Source organism: Callorhinus ursinus, unplaced genomic scaffold, assembly GCF_003265705.2.
Source record: "Callorhinus ursinus isolate GAN/ISIS: 27379988/994484 unplaced genomic scaffold, GSC_fseal_2.0 scaffold16, whole genome shotgun sequence".
Taxonomy (NCBI): domain Eukaryota; kingdom Metazoa; phylum Chordata; class Mammalia; order Carnivora; family Otariidae; genus Callorhinus; species Callorhinus ursinus.
This window is the reverse complement of record NW_027397078.1, coordinates 40,379,429-40,400,738: the sequence shown is the minus strand read 5'-3', so window position 1 is coordinate 40,400,738 and position 21,310 is coordinate 40,379,429. Positions and strand designations below refer to the sequence as shown.

The 21,310-nt window shown below is 42.5% G+C and overlaps 1 protein-coding gene across 8 annotated transcripts in view; it reads right to left on the bottom strand.

Annotated features, from left to right (window-relative positions):
- Window positions 1-21,310, bottom strand: part of NLGN4X (neuroligin 4 X-linked) — a 280,611-nt gene that overhangs the window by 126,336 nt on the left and 132,965 nt on the right. The window contains exon 1 of one of the 8 annotated variants that reach the window (XM_073902155.1): window positions 5,520-5,537. The exons of the other annotated variants lie outside the window; for them this stretch is intronic. The gene's annotated coding sequence lies outside the window, so the exon portion shown is untranslated. Of the gene's footprint in view, window positions 1-5,519; window positions 5,538-21,310 lie in introns of those variants that run through there. 8 annotated transcript variants of the gene reach the window in all.

Genomic DNA, 21,310 nt, shown 5'->3' with positions numbered 1-21,310 from the left:
GACCTTGTTTAGAGGGTCTCTGTCAATGTCATTAGACAAAATCCTCTTGGATTTATGGTGGCCTCTCAATCCAATGACTGGTGTCTTTCCAAGAAGAGAAGACAGATGGAGACACAAGGAAGTGATGTGGACACGGAGGCAGAGAACCCACTAGCCAAGGAACACCGGGGGTTACTGGGAGCCCCACCAGCAAAGAGGGAGGCAGGGGACGGGTAGGTTGTTCCTCGGAGCCTCCAGAAGAAACCAACCCTGCCCACACCTTGATCCTGGACTTCTGGGCCGCTGAGCTGTGACGGAATACATTTCTGTCATTGTAAGCCACCAAATTTACCGTAGTTTGTTATGGGAATTCCAGGAAACTCCTATGGTGGGCATTTAACAATGGGGTGGTGAGCATACCCTAAGGCAACGCCTAATGAGTCAATCCCTTCTAGAATCCCAGATAATTGGGTATGAGCTGCACCTGATAGATGACAGAAGCCTCCTCCTGGGATCCGGTTACATTACATGGACTTGAGATGCGATGCCAAGGGCTTGATTAGAATATGCTGCTGTGTAGGATCCTTGCTCAGCTGACCTGAGTAAGAGACTGCCCATGTGGTAAAGGGGCTTTTGGCAGCCTGCAGGAGCTGAAGGCAGACTTCACTGGCCACCGGCGAGAAAGGGGCCGTGATCCAACCACCACAAGGGACAGAAACCTGGCCACACCACGGTGAGCTCGGGAAAGCAGGAGCCCCAGACAGGAAGGCAGGGTAGCTGATATCTGTGTCTCTGTGGGACCCTGAGCAGGGAACCCAGCTGAGATACGCCCAAATTCCTGACCCACAGAAGCTGCGGGGTGAGACATGAGCATGACGTTAAGCCACCGAGTTAGTGGTAATTTGGTTAGCCGCCGAGGAAGACTAGAACCTGTGGGCCACCAAGGTAATCCTTTGAAAGGGATGGCATCCTCTGTCGTTTGCTTTCTGTGACTGCCCATCTCTAGTTAGGGAAGGAATCTGTGCAGCCAGCCCCACACATTCCCTCCAATTCCAGGTAATGTGCATTGTGTTCGGGACTCAAGCAAGGCAGGACCGGCAAGCCATCTGGAGTCTAGCCATGTGCATGGGCATTTGAGCTGCCCGTCCTTTATTGGAATTAAAGAGCATCACAGATACCACGATTTAGCCATGGCTTCTAAATGCCTAAAAGACAAGGCACCCGGCAACCCTCAAGTTATTTCCGAGCATAGGCAAACATTCCTTTATGAGCCCCTGACATCTCAAATCGTACCACCACTGGAGAGAGAAAGCATATCTGGACTGCATCTGAGTTTCCCGGGGTGTGCTTTGTAAACCTTTCTCTGGTGAGTTTTGGTTCTTTTTCTTTGTCTGTTTCCCCTTTTATGTGCCTCTGTCCACCTTGGTTCCATGTGCCCCCCCCCCCCCCCGCCGCCACTGAGCCAGCACGTTCAGCGGGGCGGATACCCATCATATGACACATGAGATTAACGACAAAGGCTGGAAAGATCCGGACAGAGGCGGATAAAGGAAAGGAATTCCCCACGAGGCTGGAGCCTGCCTTGTCTGCCAAGCCCCACAATGCCCTTTTGGTGTGTAAAGAAAAGAAATGTGGACCAAGTTGTGATGCTTCGGTAATGAGGCCGCAATTATCTGCATCCTCCGAGGGCATGTACATAGAGCCATAACTCGGTACGGAGCAAGCATTCCCACGTCCAGCACGCATTCCAAGGGAACACAAATCATTCCCTTAGCAGCTTGTGAGCAACTGGGGAAGCTTGTGTTTCTCCATTTGTTCGTGCAGCAGACTGGAACTCCATGAGCACGCTGGCTCGGGGCCGGGCAGAGCCGCGGCAAGCGTCCTCAGCCTCACCCAAGGCGAGGCAAGCCAGTGGGTTCCTTGCGGCTGGGATGGCACAGGATCATCACAAACATGAGGAGCCAAAGAGGGTTTTTTGTTTTTTTGTTTTTTTGACAGGTCGAATCACTGTCCTTAAAGGCATGTGGTGGTACATTACCATCTAGAGAAGTTGCAACCTCCCTGATTTATAGCATCCTTTCATTGCCATGGAAATCCTTCAGAAAACACCACCACATTTTCCAACAGCATTCCCTACACATAATCCAAATTGATTCTGGCTCCTCAAAAAAAAAAAAAAAAAAAGAATCTCTCAGTGCCCATTTTACTTTGGAAGCTCTCAAAAATGGTGAGCTAACTAAGGCTTTCGAAGGAGAGCTCTTGTATTTCGGTTGGATGCTCTCCTTGCTATTGGAAAGGAGCATCAGGAAACTATCATTTTAGTCGCCTTGCGACATCACATGATGTTTTTCAGGTCACCTGGAAGAGTGTCCTTCCTTTTCTCATGACAATAGGGCCACCTTTGTATTCCAGAGTAATTTGCAAAGAGAGCAATGATCTATAATAATCCAAGCACAGAAGCCACTAAAAATCAATAGGTTGCGTGTATTATGAGCGTTCGTTAGAAACTAACGATTATTTCCAAGTAAAATCTTTTTGGCTGTCATTTGCCAATGAGGGAGTTAAGGCACAAAAGGATTTTTCTTATTTTTGTCCCCACACGACAACCTCTCATGTTTTCTGGAGGAATAGTAAGGCGAGCTGCATTCTAAAATTCATCCAATTTAACCACAGATCAAAAACAAAAAAAACATGTGTTCCATTTGACCCATTTCTTCCAGTGCTGTGTTTGGAATTCTTGGAGGATAAACGTACACATCTGAAAAGAGCAGTGAAAGAGGAATTAAATTCAGACTGTGGATTCTCCACAGTGATTTGATGCCTGATGAAAGCTGCAGGCTTGCCTTCCTCTGCAGGCTTCTGGGGTTCTCCCTTAGGGCCCCCAGGACAACCCTCAGTTTCCCAGTGTCAGCCAGCCACATCATTCAGGTGGACAAAGGGTCAACTACGCTGTCTCAGCAAACACAGCTCACAGTGATGGGAGGCTGGTGGACAGCAGCTAAACTCACCAAGCAGAAAAACTCTCCAACTGCCTAAAACCCGAGAGTATCTGGCATATGTCTGCTTTCCTCCCGCCATCTTGGAAGTCCAAATCCACCCAAGTGGGAGTATCCATTTGCCCACTTTACTATTCCAGCCCTGTTTCCTAAGAGAGGGACACTTGATGCAAACTGTTGACAACATTAAGCTTCTCTAGTGTCAACCCTATACCATCATCCATGGTGGATGCAGCAATTTTGTTGTTCATACCCTATTCCTATTTCATTAAACCCAAATGAGGAGTCAACACCATCAGGACAGAGCTGTAATTGTTAAGTGGGCAATTTCACGCCATGGAGGGATGGGTAAGTGGAGATGTGTGATAAACCTCAGCGTAAGAGATTCAAAAATAAAGCCAAGCTCAATGTCATGCAAGTGACCACTTTTCTGTTTTGTTTTGTTGGGGCTGAAGGAAGAAGTCAACCTCCCTATCAGAATTGCCTGGAAACATGTGTTAATTGGACAGCTAGATGAATATGTGTAACATGCACTATTGCTTTGAAACCAAATAATTAGGGAGAACTGACAGGAGATCAGCCAACACTGCATTAGCATCTTTTAACCAGATATTATGAGTTGACAGACTGAGTGAAGCTGAGCAGATTGGGACCAGTTCACTGTGAAGATAAATTCTATTAATGAATCCAACATGCATGGCTTTGGATAGAGAGTTACAAAACGGTTCATAAGTCACCAAGACAAGGAGGCTATTGACAAAAAGCAGCAGAAGGAGATGGATGGCCTTTATATCTAAGCAAATGTCGGTGGTAATCGGATCAGCCTAAAGATCAACCAATTTCTTAGCTCCTGGGGAGGGACACTTCAGTGATGCTATGAATATTTTTAATGATACAGGTTTCATGAAGGAAAGCAGCATAGGTACACAAAGAGAACAGTATGAGACACCTAGCATCCAATAGGGACGTGATCATCGGTGCTGACGTAAGACGTCAAGGTGATTTGAATCAATAGTTCCTACTGTCCTAGGATCATATTTGAAAACACAAGTATGGCAAAATGCAGTTTTATCATGTTGACGGAGTAATGTGCCTTCGTCCTTGGTTTTTGCCTAGATGAAGAGGCACTATTTTGCCGGCTATGGGAAAAGGGATCTAGGAACGTGGCCACAAGAAAATGGATTTTTGCCTGCTGCCGAGAGGTGGTTTGATTCTGCAGAATCAGAGACTGCATAGGGATTACAGGGTCTCAAACAATTTTCACACGCACACCAAGGCTGAGAGGACCAGGCAGACACGCAGAGGAAAAGTTCAATAGTATGAAAACTATCAAGAGGCTCAAAATCATTTAGAATAAGAATTAGTGACTACTCTATTAATAGTTTATCAAGAAGATTAAGTTACAAAGTGCCTTTAAATCTCTTTTTCATATTTAAAACGATTACAGTGTACATCATGTCTATATGTAAGGCTCACAGGTGTCATGATCACGTGATTACGGCAGACCCTCAAGCTGATTTAACGTGATGCATCTCCACAGAGGCTCGAAGTTCTCATTTTTTGCAAAGTCTACCTTTTTTTTTCTGGTAATTGATTACATGGTGTGATGTAAGGGAAGATGTTACATAAATCGAACCATTACAAGAAGAAGGAGAAGAGGAAGAAGAAGAAGAACCACCACCAACAACAACCTTTATTTCCAAACTGGTAGAATGAAGTGTAAGTCAACACGAAAATGCCTCCCCATGAGCCAAAAGCAACTTAGCTTCACACTCACTGTGGGTACAAACTACACTGAGTTCCAACCTAAAAAGTTCTTGACGTAACAGGTCTGATTGACTCATCATAACAAAATAAAACTTTTACATGTAGTGTAATGAACACTTCAAATTTTGAAAGATCAACAAAGAGATGTTATAGACACAATGAAATTAATCAACACAGTACAGCACCTTAGGGTTTGGGGTGGAACTTCACCAAGCATCATAATCATACTAAAGGGACAAGAAGTTTCCAGTAAATTTTGTTAAAATGTGTGTGTATATATATACATACACATGTATGTAATGTACATATAATAACGGAAGCATTGGTAGCTAGGATATAGAAGAAATTACAGTTTTCATCTCTAAGACCAATTTTAAGATTTTATTTATTTGAGAGAGAGCACATGAGCAGGGGAAGGGGCAGAAGGAGAAGCAGACTCCCTTCTGAGCAGGGAGCCCGATGCAGGGCTCGATCCCAGGACCCTGCGATCATGACCTGAGCCGAAGGCAGAGACCTTTAACCGACCAAACCACCCAGGCACCTCAGACTAATTTCTTTTTTTAAAGATTTATTTATTTGAGAGAAAGCACATGCACACAAGCAGGGGAAGGTGCAGAGGAAGACAGAAAATCTCCAGCATACTCCCCACTAAGCACAGAGCCCAATGCAGGGCTGAATACCAGCACCCTGAGATCATGACCTGAGCCGAAATCAAGAGCCAACAGCTTCACCAACTGAGCCACCCAGGTGCCCCTAAGACTAATTTTTAATAGTCACCATTTGATGTAGACAATTTTGATGTAGACAAGTGTGTTCAAGACATCCATCCATCTGTGTGACTAGAAAAAAGCAAATCAAAGTTTCTACTATACAAACATCATTAAAGACTGCATGAAAAAAACTTACCTGCTAGAAAAACAAAAGCAATGGAATACAGACAAAATCGTTATTCTGTTTAAATCCTGTTCTTCAAATCCCTCCCTGCATTATTTTGCAGGTTTATAAAAATGACCAGTTCATTGTTAGGAATTTTTATTTCAAGCATATTACAAGCAAAGGGACTTCTATGCTTTTTTAGGAAAAGGCCTATCAAATTAACATGTTAAAAATAAATTTGGTACATTAAGTTTACCTACAATTAAAATCATTAAACACGGTTTCAAACAAGCAAGATCAATTAGGAACACTGCACTTTTAGATCAGATGTTTTGTCTATGTAGACAATCTGAAATTCTATGCCATCTGCATCACCTACTTAAAAATACTGACTTAAGAATACACAACAGAAGATTATGGATTCAATATGATAGATGTGCTTCTGTTCATTAAAGGATCAATCACTGAGAACTTAGTATAAAGGTCATCCTAAAACACCTGACCTGTGGTCTCCTGAAAAATTAATCATGGAGCTATTTTATAGTGAAGAAAACACAAGGAATCCATATGAGAATCCCTATTGATCAAAATGTATTAGATTTTGGAATTAACTCAAAAACATGCATTGCTAACTGGAATTAAAACAAAACAAAACAAAAAATATGCATTGGACCACAGCAGACTTCAACCACGTGTGGGCTGGAGTCACTACTGTGTATTTGGACAACTTCCAGTAAAGCAGTGAATATGATTTTGTTGGTAGCTGTATGTCACCTCCCAGTGCAATGGAAATTCATAGTATCTATGAATTAATCTCTCTGTTAATGGTAATTCTCTGGTAAAGTAAGAGAAGCCAAAAGAAACAACCATTCATGGGAATGATATCAAATTCAGCTGTAACACTGCTTAGAGCATAAGAAGTCAACAGAGGCACAAAGCACCCCCTGACAAATTTCAGCCCACACTGATGGTGTTTTCTTCCATTTTTCACTATTGTCTGAAATCCACAATCATCACCTTAAAACATCTGTTGCCTTATTCTCTAATTATCTACCCCACACATGCTGGCAGTTAATTATACATTCTCTTATTCCGTAATTACAATCTTGTTGGTTTTCCCAACAAGACTTGAAGCTCCTCATGAACTGCATCAAAACCTGAGATCCTTTTGTGCTAACCGCCCTACCTGCACAGCACGGGATCATCCCAACAAATAGTTCCTGCCTGATAATAATCAAATGTCACAACATTCAATGGGTTGAGAAGAGGGTAACCCGAACTTCAGCTGGGACACCATGGTAAGACCGTGACCAGAAAGGATGAGAACTTCAGCCAGCCATTTATTTACTGAGAAAATACTTGGTTTTGCTCCTTTTATCTCAACAAATACGGTTTTGATGTCATACCTTGTTTTCTTTTGCATCACACCAAGTAGTTTGTTTTGTTTTTCAACATGGCGCAAGGACTCTTTCCTGAGCCAAGGAATTTCAACAAAATACCTAATATTTTACCAGGCGCATATGTAATTATATAGCTAGGTGCCTCCCCCCTTACTACACTTGGGCAGAAATTGATACATTTTTGTTTTTCCGTTTGCGTAAATCATTCGCGGTGGCACAAGTTTAGTTACGGAGAATCCAAAACCATAAACTTGCTTTTTTCTCTTACTCATTTCTATTTTTCGAAGAATCTGTGTTGTTTTTATTTCAGGGCAAACCTTGAGAGTTGTTCCAACTCAGACACGGAGAATTGCAGGGAAACAGGCAACCTATTAACTCTTTTCAAACCCTAAGATCATAGACACAAAGACACTCAGAATCCTGTGGGACCTGGTAGATAAGTTTCTTTCTTTGGGTTTCCAAGATGGAGCTAGTGATACCGTCTCTTCCTTGGAGTTGTAGAGTCATGACCTTGCATACAGCCTTAGTTCCCATATAGCATCCTTAATTCTTGATTCTTGCCCAGCAAAACGCTAGCCCTGGAGAAATCCCAACTTTCATCCAGTGCACACCTGCACCCTTGCCCATGAGCATAGATGAAGGAAAACACAGACCCACGCTGACTGGTCTCACTTTCAATTCATGATCATAAATGTGCAGGAGGTTCAAACTGGAGAGCATACTGAATTTCTCCAAAAATTTTCCTTTGAGGATTCTCTAAACAACCAATACCTTCTCTGGCTTCCTGCCATCCCCAAACCCCCTTGTCCCATCTTCACTGTTGGTTTATGATCTCACAATCTTTTTTTTCAGTGTAGGAAGAAGCAACAATCTAAAGAGAACATCCATAAGTCCCCATGAACCCATTTCCCCGTGCACCAACCAATAACTACCCCATCTTCTGTGCTCCGTTTGTTTCCCTATAGTTAATGGTAGGGCTCCCACCTAAGACTAACTATCACCCATTCAATTCCATCAGTTTACCAATCCAACAACAAAACACCCCTCTCTTGCTAGACCAGAATTGCTTTTCTCTTTCAGAGGAAATCCAAGCTGCTGATTGTGTTATTATTCAAAGTACGTTCCAGTCCTCTCTGTGGGGAAAAAAATATACCCTGGCTGCTCTTTGATGGCAGGCTTGGCCAAAAGACTTACAGTGTCTCTCCGTGGGAAGAATTTTATTGCCCCACCTCAATGACATGAGATATACCTGTTTGATATGTTTTAGCCAATGATGCATGAACAGAATTTAAGAGTGCCATTTCTAAGAAAAATCCTTGAGAAAGCTGATGTGGCTCTGCCATAACATCAGAAATGTGTCTGCACCACCTGTTGGGTCCTGGAATGAAAAGAGATGGAGAAGAGCCGAAGCGAATCCCTGAAGAACGCACAACATGAGGGAGAAATAATGCTCTCTAGTCACATGTCCTTGACATTTTAGGGATATTTGTTAATGCAGCGTAAGGCAAGCTAAAATGATTGATACAACATGCCTCTAGATCATTCCTATTGCATACCGACGTGCTGTTAGACCTTCCGTCATATGAGAAATACAGTAACTTTCTCTTGGGTTTATATGTCCCTCCAACTGTTGCCTAGTTCTCTGCTCCTTTACAGGAGATCTCTTTAAAATTGTCATCTATACACCCAGACTCCAATTCCATGGCTCCTGTTCACCACTAAAGTGGTGAAGTTACTCCAACCAGGTTGGTCCACGTAACGTGTCACCAAACTTACTGCTACTCTGGTAAAACTCGCCCATGACCTCCAGGCTGCTATGTCGGTGGACTCCAGACTCTGATTTTCTCCTTTCTCTTTTCTACCTTCAGACTCTTCATGACTCTAAATACCAACTATGTGGACTCGTCCAACATTTTCCTCCTCAGCACGGACCTGTCCCTTGAGATTCCCCTAAACTCAGACATCCACTCATCTATGAGATATCTTGTCTTTGATGTCCTATATGCATTTCAAAGTCAAACTCCCAAGCCCCAATTCATCCTCAAGATTCTCTCCACCAGCACTTTCTCCAATTTCATCCATGAACACCTCCTTCCTTTTCCATGCTTAAAGTCAACAAATTTGGATTCCTTTCCTTTCCCCACACTCTACATGCAAATCGCTTGCAAATCGTATTTTCAAAAAGAGAAGAAATCCAAGCAATTTTCCCCACCTCACTACTCCCATCCTAGATGTACGGCCATAATTACTCATGGTGACTCTTAAATGAGCCTTCTGACCAGTCTCCTGCTTTCTGCTCTTGCCCCTACAGGCTAATCTCAGCAAGGCAGCTAATGTGGTTCTTTAAAACACACCTCACCATGTCAGTCACCCCTCTGCTGAAATGCCTCCAATTTTTCTCCTTTTGCTCCCAGAATTAAAGTCAAAGTTCTTAATGGCTTCATCCCACTTGAATCCCAGTCACCCACTGCTATCTCGCGGTCTTCCCCAACACAATGGGAATGCTTCCACTCCAGGGCCTTTGCACTGGTACGTTCCTTCCGCCTGGAGCCCCCTTCTGGTACACCATCAAGGTTTCCTCCGTCACCTCTTTCAGTTCTTTACTCGTGCTTTTCCTTTTCAGTGAGGTCAAACTGTCCGCCGCGCCTACATTTGTACTTTCCTCCACGACTCTGATTCTCCTTATCCCCTTTTCATTTTTATCATAGCACCCCTCACCTTCCAAAATAATATGTAACTTATTTAATTCTTAAATTTATTTTCCAGGGTCCCCGTAGAATATAAATTGCACTAGGCAGGAAATTTTGTCTACTGGGTACGTTGATGCATCTACAATGCTTATGCTTAGAATACCTGATGTGAAAGAGGGAATCAATAATAAAAATAAAATAATCGAAAACAATATAATGCAAATGTTGTTTTTGGAATTACACAATGTTATCCCTCCTGTGTAAAGCATGAAAATGAACGTTTAAAAATCTTAGAGAATAAATTATTGGAAAAGTTGAATTTCTGGTGAGTTCGGAGAGAACCATTTAAGGACAAGTCAAGAAAATGTACAGAATATGCTTCAGCAAATACAAAAATACTTGAGATGTCCTTCCAAGGTTATTGAAGCATAATTATTCAGATGGTCACTTCCAGTCATGCAGGTGGCTTTGCCTTCATTTGCTCATTTGGCTCTTTTTGTCACAGGTGAACCGGTATTTCATTTCCTTTTATTTCTTATTTCTGTCCTATTTTTGGGATACCATCAGTGAATCTATATTCCTTCTGCACAGACTTGTAACAAGTTGATGAACTGCACATGTTCTCTGGTCTCCCGAGGATCGTTCCTTTATTTCTGTCACCCCATACCATTCTGCACCTCCTTTCTCCCAGCATCATCCTTACAGAGCCTTAGAAATCTCAGATTCCTAGAAGGTTCTTAAAAAGCTGGGCTTGGCTCTGCCAAGATGTTACCATCACCTGCCCTGGCGATGCAGCTGCACACCTGGGAAAGGCGTTTCAATGCTTATAAAGCCAACCTCTGTCTTTCATGCGAGGACAAATGCCACACTGCCTCAGAAACACGCAGACCTGTGCGGCGTCTCACCGTCTCCGAGAAGGGAGGTTAGGACCTAATTTTTCTGGGAGCCATTCCATTCCAGGAGGCACACTTGTAGTCATGTCATCTTAAAGCCAGGTAGAGAGGGGCTGCAGTAAGCTAAAGACAGAGGCCCCAGGGGAGAGAGAGAGAGAGAAGCCTCTTAGGTGAGGTCTGTGTGCATGTGTGTCTGTGGGGATACACAAGGAAACAGGGACCAAGGGTGTTATCAGTAGAAGTCTGGAACACAAACTCTTAGGAAGCTCTTAGTAAGACACCAATGGATGGGCAAAGAGAAAGACATTATCCTTGCTTCTGATGAAAAGCTAGTACACGTCATTATAGAACTTTAGGAAATACAGAAATACAGAAAAGTTAAAAGAGAGAGAGAGAGAAAGTAGTACAGATAATTGAGCCACACGCAATGGTCACTTTTATCCTATCTTATCATCCAAGTTTTTTGGGGGGAGGGTGAAAGATTTGGGCATCAACTAATAGGAGAGTTGATTATGATGCTCAGCCTACAGCTGGAGTCTCCTCTTTAAAGCTGAATCCGATATACAATCTCTGGAAGTTTTGCTTTGGCGTACCAAAAAACAGAATCTATTCTTTCTTTTAAAAACTCTATTCAAACCACGTAAGATGGGTCAGGAAACATTGCCTTCTTTATTTGGGGCCTAAATTGTCTTGCATTTCTTGACAGTAAGATTATTTGTTTTGTCTTTAACACAGCTTTTAAAGTCTTTACATTTCTGATTTAAAAATATATATGAAAAAATAAAACATGCCAAACATTTTAACATTCAGTTCAATTATATGCTCATCTAGGAATTAAAGTTGGTGGTTTAAACAAATTATAATAACCTTAAGATTGATCATTAAGTAGGATATTCAGTTTTTTAATGACATTATCTATACTAGGTTTGAAATTTAGCATCCTGACATATTTTAAGAGGGTTTAGTAGAGAATCAATATTTCCACATGGTGCTAAAATTATGCGTGGTTGTTCGATGTTGACATCCGGGATGCTTGCTCAGAGGTTTAACATCTCCTGTGTGTTCTCTTCCTCCTCAGTGATTTCCTTGGCTTATGAACATCGTCTACTAACTAGACATTCAGTGTCCCATCATTCCGTCATTTGTGTGTCTCCTCTTTCTTACACATTCTCAGCCCTTATTCTGGCCCTATACTTTCACGTTGGTCTCAGAGTCTACATATCAGCTCCTCTCCTGTCTTCTCTGTATGCCCTCTTCAGACTCTTGGTGTGTTTTTGGTTTTTTCTTTGTTTTTTTTTTTTTTTCCACATGCCTTTGCCATTGTCATGTTTTCTTTCATTGTTTCAATCTTGACTCAGTAAACTCTCGGAAGGCATGGAGTTCTACGCATCACTCAGCAGCCTGTCCCTGCCGTTCTGTGTCTATCCCTGAGAGAGCTGGCTTTGTGGTGAGTAAGGGCTTCCTTCGTTCACGTATCCTGTGTGGAGTGATCCTGTGTCCTCACGTCCTTCAGAGATTCCCTTTTCTTCCCCATTATTCCTTGCTGGACAACTTCTTGTTCTTGCTTTGGATATTTCTTCTCTTCCATCTTACCCTTCCTCCACTATTATGTTCATATGACAGTGTTACCATGACACCTTGACCCTGAAGGGGACACACACACACACTCACATGTGTGCTTGCTTATGAAAAAGCCTTTCTCTTTGTACATTCCTTCGCTCCAATATTGTAGTTGAGTTGGGCTCACTGGAGTAGAATTCTATTGCAGTGTTTTGTGTTCACATGGGGTCACGGCATATCTCCAAGGACTTGCCTGGTTAGGCTAGTGCTGCCTCATACCACTGACCACATATCACAGATCTCTGCTGTCTCCTTTCATGTGGGCATTATCTAGAGGATCTAGAACAATCTGCATGTCACATTATTATTTTTTACCACTTACATCAATGTCTAACCCTCACGCTGTTTGCAAAAAATTAAAACAGATGGAGACAAATGGCAACCGTGTTCACGTTGGAGTCACTCATTTAAAGTAACACTGCGATGATAATCTTTCTCCAATGCTTTACTGGATTCTGTTGCTCTCCAAAGCGAAGGAGAGAAGAAATTCTGTTTTGGCACCATTTATTTTCCTTAAAAACTAAAACAAATGTCCTTTTCCACATCCCCAGTAATTGGTGACTCATTCATGTAGCTTTAGAGCATTTTGCCCTCTCTGTGATCCATGTTTTGAAGTCCAGTCTCTTAGTGTTTGCTGTACAGTTTTATGTTAGTACATAAAATCTTATCACTGATTAAAGACCACAGTCATCGTTAGGAAGTATCTGGCAGCATGTCTGGAAAATTCCAAACTGGGAACTGCAAAAAAGAAGAAAGAGACGTAGACAAGAAGACCAGAGAGAGAGGTTTATAACTCAGCTACTCCACAATGCCTCCAGGAGCTCATGTCATCTCTCTCTCTCTCACCGTTCCGCCATGTTTGGCTGTTAGGTTTTCATCTCGTCCTCAAGCCTGTGGGTCCTGATGTGACAATACCATGCAGGTCGCCCACAACCAGGTAGGGGGAAGGGAGGTGGTTGGTACAAAGACATTTGGGTCCTTTTTATTATAAGAAAGATTTCTCAGAAATTCTCTCCATAAGAGTCCACAGGTGGGCATTCATCTCTGATGCCTCGCACCCCCCACCCACTCCAGGCAGGTTGGGAAAGTGTGTTGGACCAGCTGACCCAAGTGTGCCCAGATCTCAGGACTATTTGGCTCTCAATGGGTAAATCTGTTGAGATGCTTGAGTTTTATTGAACTAAGGTTCAGTTATTTTTCTAATTAATCACAATCTTCATCCGAAAGCAACAGTGTAGATGAACACTCCATCACAAAAGAATAAAGCCCTATCACACCAGTTAATCTAAAATCCAGGAATGAATGCTATCCCGTTAAGTGCTAAGTAAGACATAAAAGAATTAAAGGCACAATTCTGACGCTAAGGATTGAAGGGACAAGACTTATGAAAACAAAAAGTTGAATGAAAATCAAATAAAAATGACTCTCTAGACCTGAAAGTAATATTATGATAGTACTAATAACAGTCCAAAGTAATTATACAGCCAATTACTGTTACAAAGGAAGGTTAATGATCATTAATTATCATCAGGAATATTCTTTTCTTGTCGATCTCAAACCTCAGAAATTAAAACACAAAGTACAACAGAAAATTCAAACAATGCCCCCCAACAATTAAAAAAAAAAATCACCCGGAAGTGCATAACAATCTAATAGCTCATGCCGAACCAGGATCTATAAACCACCTTTCATCATTTTAGAGAGGACTGCATCGGTTGGACTGATGCTGTTTGTGTTTGTAACAAGACATGCCCTTGGATGAGGTGACACTTCACTGTGAAACTTCAGAATAATTTTATTCATAATGGTAATGAAAAATGGAGCCAAGCTTTCTGGATGGCTGATAGAAGAAATGCCTGATGGTTATGTATCTCCTAGATAATTGGATGGTATTCAAGTTTCCACGGATGGAAGATAATGATGTATGACTCCAATACAACAAAAAGCCACTACAATCAACTCAAGCCATAGTCATTAAGCTTTTTGCCTAGGTGCCTGCTTCCACACTACTTGTTAAAATAAGACAACGTCCCCATTCCTGAGATTAGCAGAACAGGAAAATAGCAAAAACAACATCAACAAACAAGAATGTGTATCACCCTTAAAAGAAGCACATGAAAGATTTTAGAAACACATGTCAGCTATTAAAACTGATAAGATGCTAAAGAGCTGATACTGAAAACTTGGTTATTCCCCAAATGTTCATATATCATATTTTATTTTTTAAATTTTTTTCAAATTCTTATTTAAATTCTAGTTAGTTAACATACAGTGCAATATTGGTTTCAGGAGGAGAACTCAGTGATTCACCACTTTCTTACAACACCCAGCGCTCAACACAACAAGCGCCCTCCTTAATGCCCATCTCCCAGCTAGCCCATAACCCCACCACACCCTCCATCAACCCTGAGTTTGCTCTCTGTCTTTACGAGTCTCTAATGGTTTGTTTCCCTGTCTCTCTCCACCACCCCCCTCCCTATGTTCATCTGTTTTGTTTCTTAAATTCCACAGAGGAGTGAAATCATGTGGTAGTTGTCTTTCTCTATCTGACTTATTTCACTTAGCATAATACATTCTGTTCATTCCACTCTGTAGAGATTTCCTACAGACTTGGGCACAGAAGCTACATCTCTGATAGAAAACATCAAGCCATACCCATTCGAAACTCATTTTCTACCTCAGTTCATACGATATCTTTTCATAAGACAGTAAGAAAGTTATCTTTGCATAAAACAGAAAACCATTATGTTTTCAAGACAATTAAGAAGGTAATAATTACAGCCAAGAGATGATATCCCTGGTCCTTTGGATTATTTTCATGTTCTGGATCATTGGTGGTGGTGGGAGGGAAAAGTGTGGTTCATTTCAATTAACTTAAGGTTAAACACAACACCTTTACAACAATAATAAAATATGGATCTAGAACAAAATCTAAAATCAGTGAAGCCAAAGACTGTCCAATGTGAGAACTGGCATTCCCGTGAGGAAGAAATGAAGTGAGATGCGGCCAGATTGTAACTGCTTCAAGTTTTTGTTCTGCTTCCCACTGTGGTTGAGTGGGATGGGAGAGGAGCCCTCATCAGATAGATATCCTCATGATCCTGGACATAGCTAGCAACTGTGCACCTTGTTATACAGCATGACATCACTTAAATGCATTTTGTGTCTAATGTGGCTGGAGAAATCTCCAAATGTCAATTGAAATCCTGCCCTTAATTTGTCACAAGCAAGATTTGAATTTTAACAGGGACAACGGGGCCCCTTGCCCAACATCATTAATGAAGATACTGGAAGAGTGTCTGAAGGCATAAAAGCAGCACCCGGGGAGCTTTTTGCATACTGCAAGGATTTGGCTCCTCGATGCCGCACCTCCATTATAAATTCAGTACCACGGACAGCTGATGACTACACGAGAGACGCAAAAAACCATTCACAGCAAAATCATGTTCCTTTCCATGAGCAAAGATTGGTATTGGTCCGAGTGATGGCATGGAGGGGGCATATACTTCCTTTCCCTTTTAGGGACTGTAAGAGAACGCTGGAGACAGATTTCCCTGATGTTGAAGGGGGCGGTTTTGTAGTCTAAACATCTGAATGTTGGAAATACTTACCTTTAGGTTGTTGTTGTTTTTTTTTTTTTTCCCCTCTGTGAAACAAACTGAACCACTTAACGCCGCAAATCATGGCCTCCGGGTATGGACTAATAATAGTCTTCCAACAGTTCTATTTCTAGGGATCTCCCCATCTTACTCCTACATCTCACTCCTCCATTTTTTCTAGGCATTGGGCTAGCTTTACACTTTACAAGTTACCTGCTAATCCCAGATCTTCCTCCTGACTTGTGTAGGTATGTGAACCTCCCCTTAGCATCTGCCATGACCCCTCACTCTCCTTGCTGCTGTCATGTTGAGTCCACCTTTGGAATGACCCTCGTGTTTATCCACTCTCCTTTTCACTGCCTCCAGACCCCTCGTTAATCCCGCCTCAGCCCTCCCTGACCTTCTGCCCTATAGCTCCTAAACTAGAGTCTTCAATTCTTGTCCTCCACCTTTGTCCGTGCTATTCAATGCCGAGAGACCCATCTCTCCAGAAACTAGGGTCAGTCTCACCAATAACCCCAGTGAAGCCCAAACTCTTGACTCCCACATTCACTATACTCTGGGTCATTCCCAAATCTAGCCACAGGTTCCCCTTTTGCTCCATCCTGAAATATACTCTGCTTTAGACAAGAAGGATCCCTTGTTCTTTCCAGGTTACGCCTCACACTTTCTTATTCTGACACCTTACTTATAATAGTCCCTCAACCATAATGTCGAATGGCTCCACTTCATATATTTCCTTTAGGAAGCAGTTAAAATTCACCCCTTTTATGATTCCTTTCCTAATGCTACAATCCAGACACCATTATGCTTCCCTCGTATCCCCATTGCACAAGCCCAGATTCACTCTCTTATTACCTTGTCCAGGAAATAATGATATTTTCTTTTATTCCCATATTTTATTTCCTTACAGTAGTAGGCACTGACTTATTACACATTTGCTCAGCGGCACATATTGCAATGATTTGTAGAGATTTGGAGCTCAATAAATATTTGCTGATGAAATGAATTAGGGACTCATAAAGAATGACAATGCTAGCACCAAGCTTATATATTTAAAATTAGAATAAATTAGGATTCGATTTAGCATTTATGGTGGATTCTAGCCTTATTCTCAGTGGTGAAATTACACCTAGAGGACATCTGACATCCTTGCCAAATTGGTGTCACTATGTTCAAACCAAAGTAACAGGGATGCTCATGAAAGAGAACTGAGCGTGCTAGCACAGTAGTTCATGCTTTGAAGAAGGAACACAAGTAAGGCATGCTCTCTACCCTCGTGGAGTATGTGATACAGCAGAGAAGCAGCGTAAACAAAGGTAAGATGATGTGGGGCAGTTATGAGATAATATATAGGAGTGCCTCATAAGCTAGAAAAGAGAAAAATGAGAAGACAGAGTAAACAATTTAAGAAAAGTCTGAGATGAGAGAAGACCAAGAAAGACAGCTAGTGGTGAAGGTTAATCTGGGTTTTAAACGTGATTAATGAGAAAGAAAGATGTTTCCTAAGCAGGGAAGAAGCATCAGAGAGAAAACTAATTGTTAAGCCAGTATTCTGTGACAACGGATTCTGGTCCAAGCTCTTTAATGCCCAGTGAGGGTCTTCTTAGGTTTAATTGAACATGCGAGATCACAAGACCTCCAAAAGTCACCATGGTGCTAGCAAACTCGGAAGGACAAAAACAAAGCTGAATTTGTCAGCAGGGCTGGCAGTAGGCATCCGGGAGCTATCTGCCTCAAAGGTGATAGCTCCAGTGCAAAGACAAGATGTCTACAAGGTCTCCATCCATGGGGGTTAGCTCCTTCTCGGCACAGAAACTCCAGGCTTCACAGGAGTGAATATCTCCTATAAAACCACGTAAGCAAAGATGCCAGGGTCCCCATAGGGAATGTGGCACTTACAAAAGGCACTGCCCTCAGGGAAGCCCAAGCCTGTGGCATCCCCCGTGGAGTCTTGTAGTTCTTTTGGACTCTTCCTGATCCAGATGTGATTTACCAGAACGGAGACTCTCTTTATGGTAAGCCGAATGGCCGGGATCGTTGCTGCCATGCCCTTCATCTGGTTGAAAGAAGAATCCAGCTAGAGAAACAAAGACCAGATTCTCATGAGGGCGAAGGTCATGTTACGTTTATGCACGGATATTTTGCACGTCTGAGCCCGCTCAATCATTACAGCAATGGTACACAGCCAAAATTAAACAGACGTAGAGACTGAGAATCCCAGAGGGGAAGGTAATAGCCACTGACCGGGCAGGAAGGAACATGGTAGGAGGAAGTAAGAGTGAAACATAGGTCTGTATCACTGACTCGCTCCTACTATTGATATGGATTCATGAGGCATGAAAAGCCAAGGTACAGAAGAGAGATACCCAAGAAGAAGTAGGATTTAAAAGTGTGGTGTGATCACAGCAGAGGGTACTCTAATAGCTGAACGATCCTTTCTGGAGAGCTTGCTGCATGCCAGTCACTGGACAGGCACATAGAACAGCCCATTCTCATATAGGCAAGATGGTCAAGAAAGCAGCTAACCCAGTGCAAATAAGAGCCTTGGGAAGGTAATAAGAAAGATACACTTGTGTCGGCATGGCCACACCTGACCAGGTTAGAGACAGAAAGCTTCATGGGAAAGGTTGCATTTGTTCAGAAACTTGAAGGAAGGGGTATGGGGCCCGTCAAGAGGCTGACCTGGTCTTCATCAACTGGCTCACCACAGACGATGGCAGGACTCGGTGCTGTGAAGAACAGGGAACCCGGAAAGTGCTTGGAGCAAGAAACAAAGGTGACCCATCTGCCTTTCCTAAAGAAAGCTCTAGGTGAGTCACCAAAGATGGCGGCTCCAGGGAGGGAGACGTGGCCGGCATACAAACAAAGGCAATGGGGACTTGAACTAGGCAGGCAAGGGACAAACGGAGGAGAGGTAAGAAGTGAGGGACACTTAGAAACAACGCCTGTGGTTTTCACTCCCTCCTCAACTGGTCGCTCAAGCCAGAAACATGAAATCTCCCCAGACTCAACTTCTTCTTTTGCTTCCAACCCGTCGTTAAAATCAGCTTCCACACCTTGCCAGGTCTACTTGCAAAAAAAAAAAAAAAAATCTCTGTATGACTCTAATTCCAGGATGGTCTGACGCCAGCCCTTCAGCTGGACATGATGCCTCAGCTTTTGAGCATCTGGACGATGACAGAACAGGTGTCGGTGACCCTTCATAAAATGTTGCAATGGGAATTAATGTTGAGCATCACAGATCCATCACATGTAAATACAAAGCCACAAAAACCAAAAACGGCCCAATTATAGCCCCATAAACTGGCCTTACACGGATCCTAGCAAAATCAGCTAGCACTGTCGGAAGTGCAAACTCCCATCCATAGCCACGCAAGAGATTAAAAGGGCTTCCTGCATTATCGTTTGGGAACTAAGAGTTTTTGTATGGATCTGGCCCTTTTCCCAGTTGTTTTGATGCATTGTTTTATAGTTTCATGGAGCCAAACATAGGTAGAATGGCCCAGCTCTGTTCATTTCTTAGCAGCTAAGCTTGGCTGACCCACAGTGGGATAAATACTCTGAGACCAGGGTTGTGGTTTTCTCTTAACCAACTCCTCGATGCAATCCGGGTGAAAGGCTAACACCTTGTACCTTGGAGGAAGGTTGCAGATAAAGACCCTGGGTGTGCTCAGTTGCATTCATTATTTCACCAGTGAAATAAAACACCAAACAATTAGACAAACCCTTGTGGGTCTTTCTTATCTCCTCAACAGAGGCGAATGAGGAGATATGATATCTATCTGGCTACTGCTCTGTGGTTCTTTATGCTGATGCTTCTCTGTGTTCAGTGTGCTCATTTCAAATGGATGCCAACACACACACACCAAAGACTATTTTTAGCATCATCTGTGATCAGTCCCTAAAAGAACAAAGTCCTAAATCATGTTTTCATATTTCCACTATGTTCTTTCATTAAAATTTTAGATTTAATTTTTTTTTTACCTTTTTCCTTTCACTCCCACATAGGTTTTAAATAGAAAAAGTGATATCCCACCTGCCCTTCTTACATTTGCACAGGTGGGTATATGAAAATGTTTACATTGAAGTTTTGGGTAACCAATGCATAGAGAAAAATTTGTATCACGGGATTCAAATATATTTTATATGCTCCTTTCTCATAATTCACTTGGGCATCAATATTATTGCATTCCAAAGTTGTAGTTTTACACACCAAAATTATGTCATTTCCCCTTAAAATTTTGTCTAATCAACCTTTTCTCCCCCCAGCATTAAGTAAGAATTGTCCTTTGTTGTTGCTGTTTTTTTTCCTTTATCTACCTTCCTCCGATTTCAGCAACATCCAGCTAATTATCCAACCACCCACTGACTCACCCAAAATGGAAATGAATACAGAAGTTTGGCTTTATGAAAAGACAAGGGTTCACAGGAAGATACTTATCCCTTTGCCAGGTTCAGTGCATTTTTTGTTGCTTGGCAAATGATAAGAGACTCTTCGTTTTAGCCCATGTCCAGTTTTGGAAACCACAAATGGGATTTAAGCAATGTGCCCCTTTCTAATCCCTCGAGCCACAAAGGAAGCTGGGCTCCCTGCAGCTCGACCCTGAACTCCTATCGTTAAGTTTATTAAATTATAGCAAACTTGCAAGCCTGTCTCACATGGTGAAAAGACCAATGTTTAGCCCCACATCTGTCTGGGATATATTCCTCCCGTTCTTTGTTTGGTCCTTTACCTATGACCTTCAACTGTTCATCGTCTTAGAGACCTGTCCTGGTCATGAAATCTAAAGTATCTCCATCACCCATACCTCTTTCATGTTCTTTATTGCCTTATGGCTCCTATCCTAGAGTCTGAAATTCTGTCCTTAATCAATTTTGCTTGCCTGGATATCTACTGTCTCCCCAACTTGGGTGAGGAAAGGACGGTTTTGTATCCTGTTTACTATGATATGCTCAGAGTCTAGAAAAATGGTTCATCAGTATTCCCTGATGGAGTGAACGACAGAATAAATGAATGAGTGGGTGAGTAAGCGGATGACGAAGCCTATACGTAGGCCATTTCACCTGCTCCCAGGCATGCGTCTTGGGTCTGCTCTTGTGCTGGCCAACTGGTGCTTCTCCGCTAACTTCTGGTCCCTCATGAAGTCTAGCATCTCACCCTGGCCAAGCTGGTTGGGGTGGAGGAGGAAGGGACAGACTGGTTTCCATGACTAGGAAGAACAAAACCTCTCATAATATGTCCACGGGAACATGGGACCCTAACATGTCCAGCATGTTACCCGGTGATCCCAGCCACAAAAACAAGATTGACCATTTTCTAATTTATAACAAATTACAAGAAAGTATTGAGAATTTAGGCATTATACCGAAAGCATTCCGGAGTGTTGTTCTGTTGCTGCTTAGTCATGGTTGGGGAGCAGGAACGAAGTAACTCTATGGGGGACGTGCCGTGGGGAAGGAGACGGGGGTGTGCTCTGCTCTTGTGTC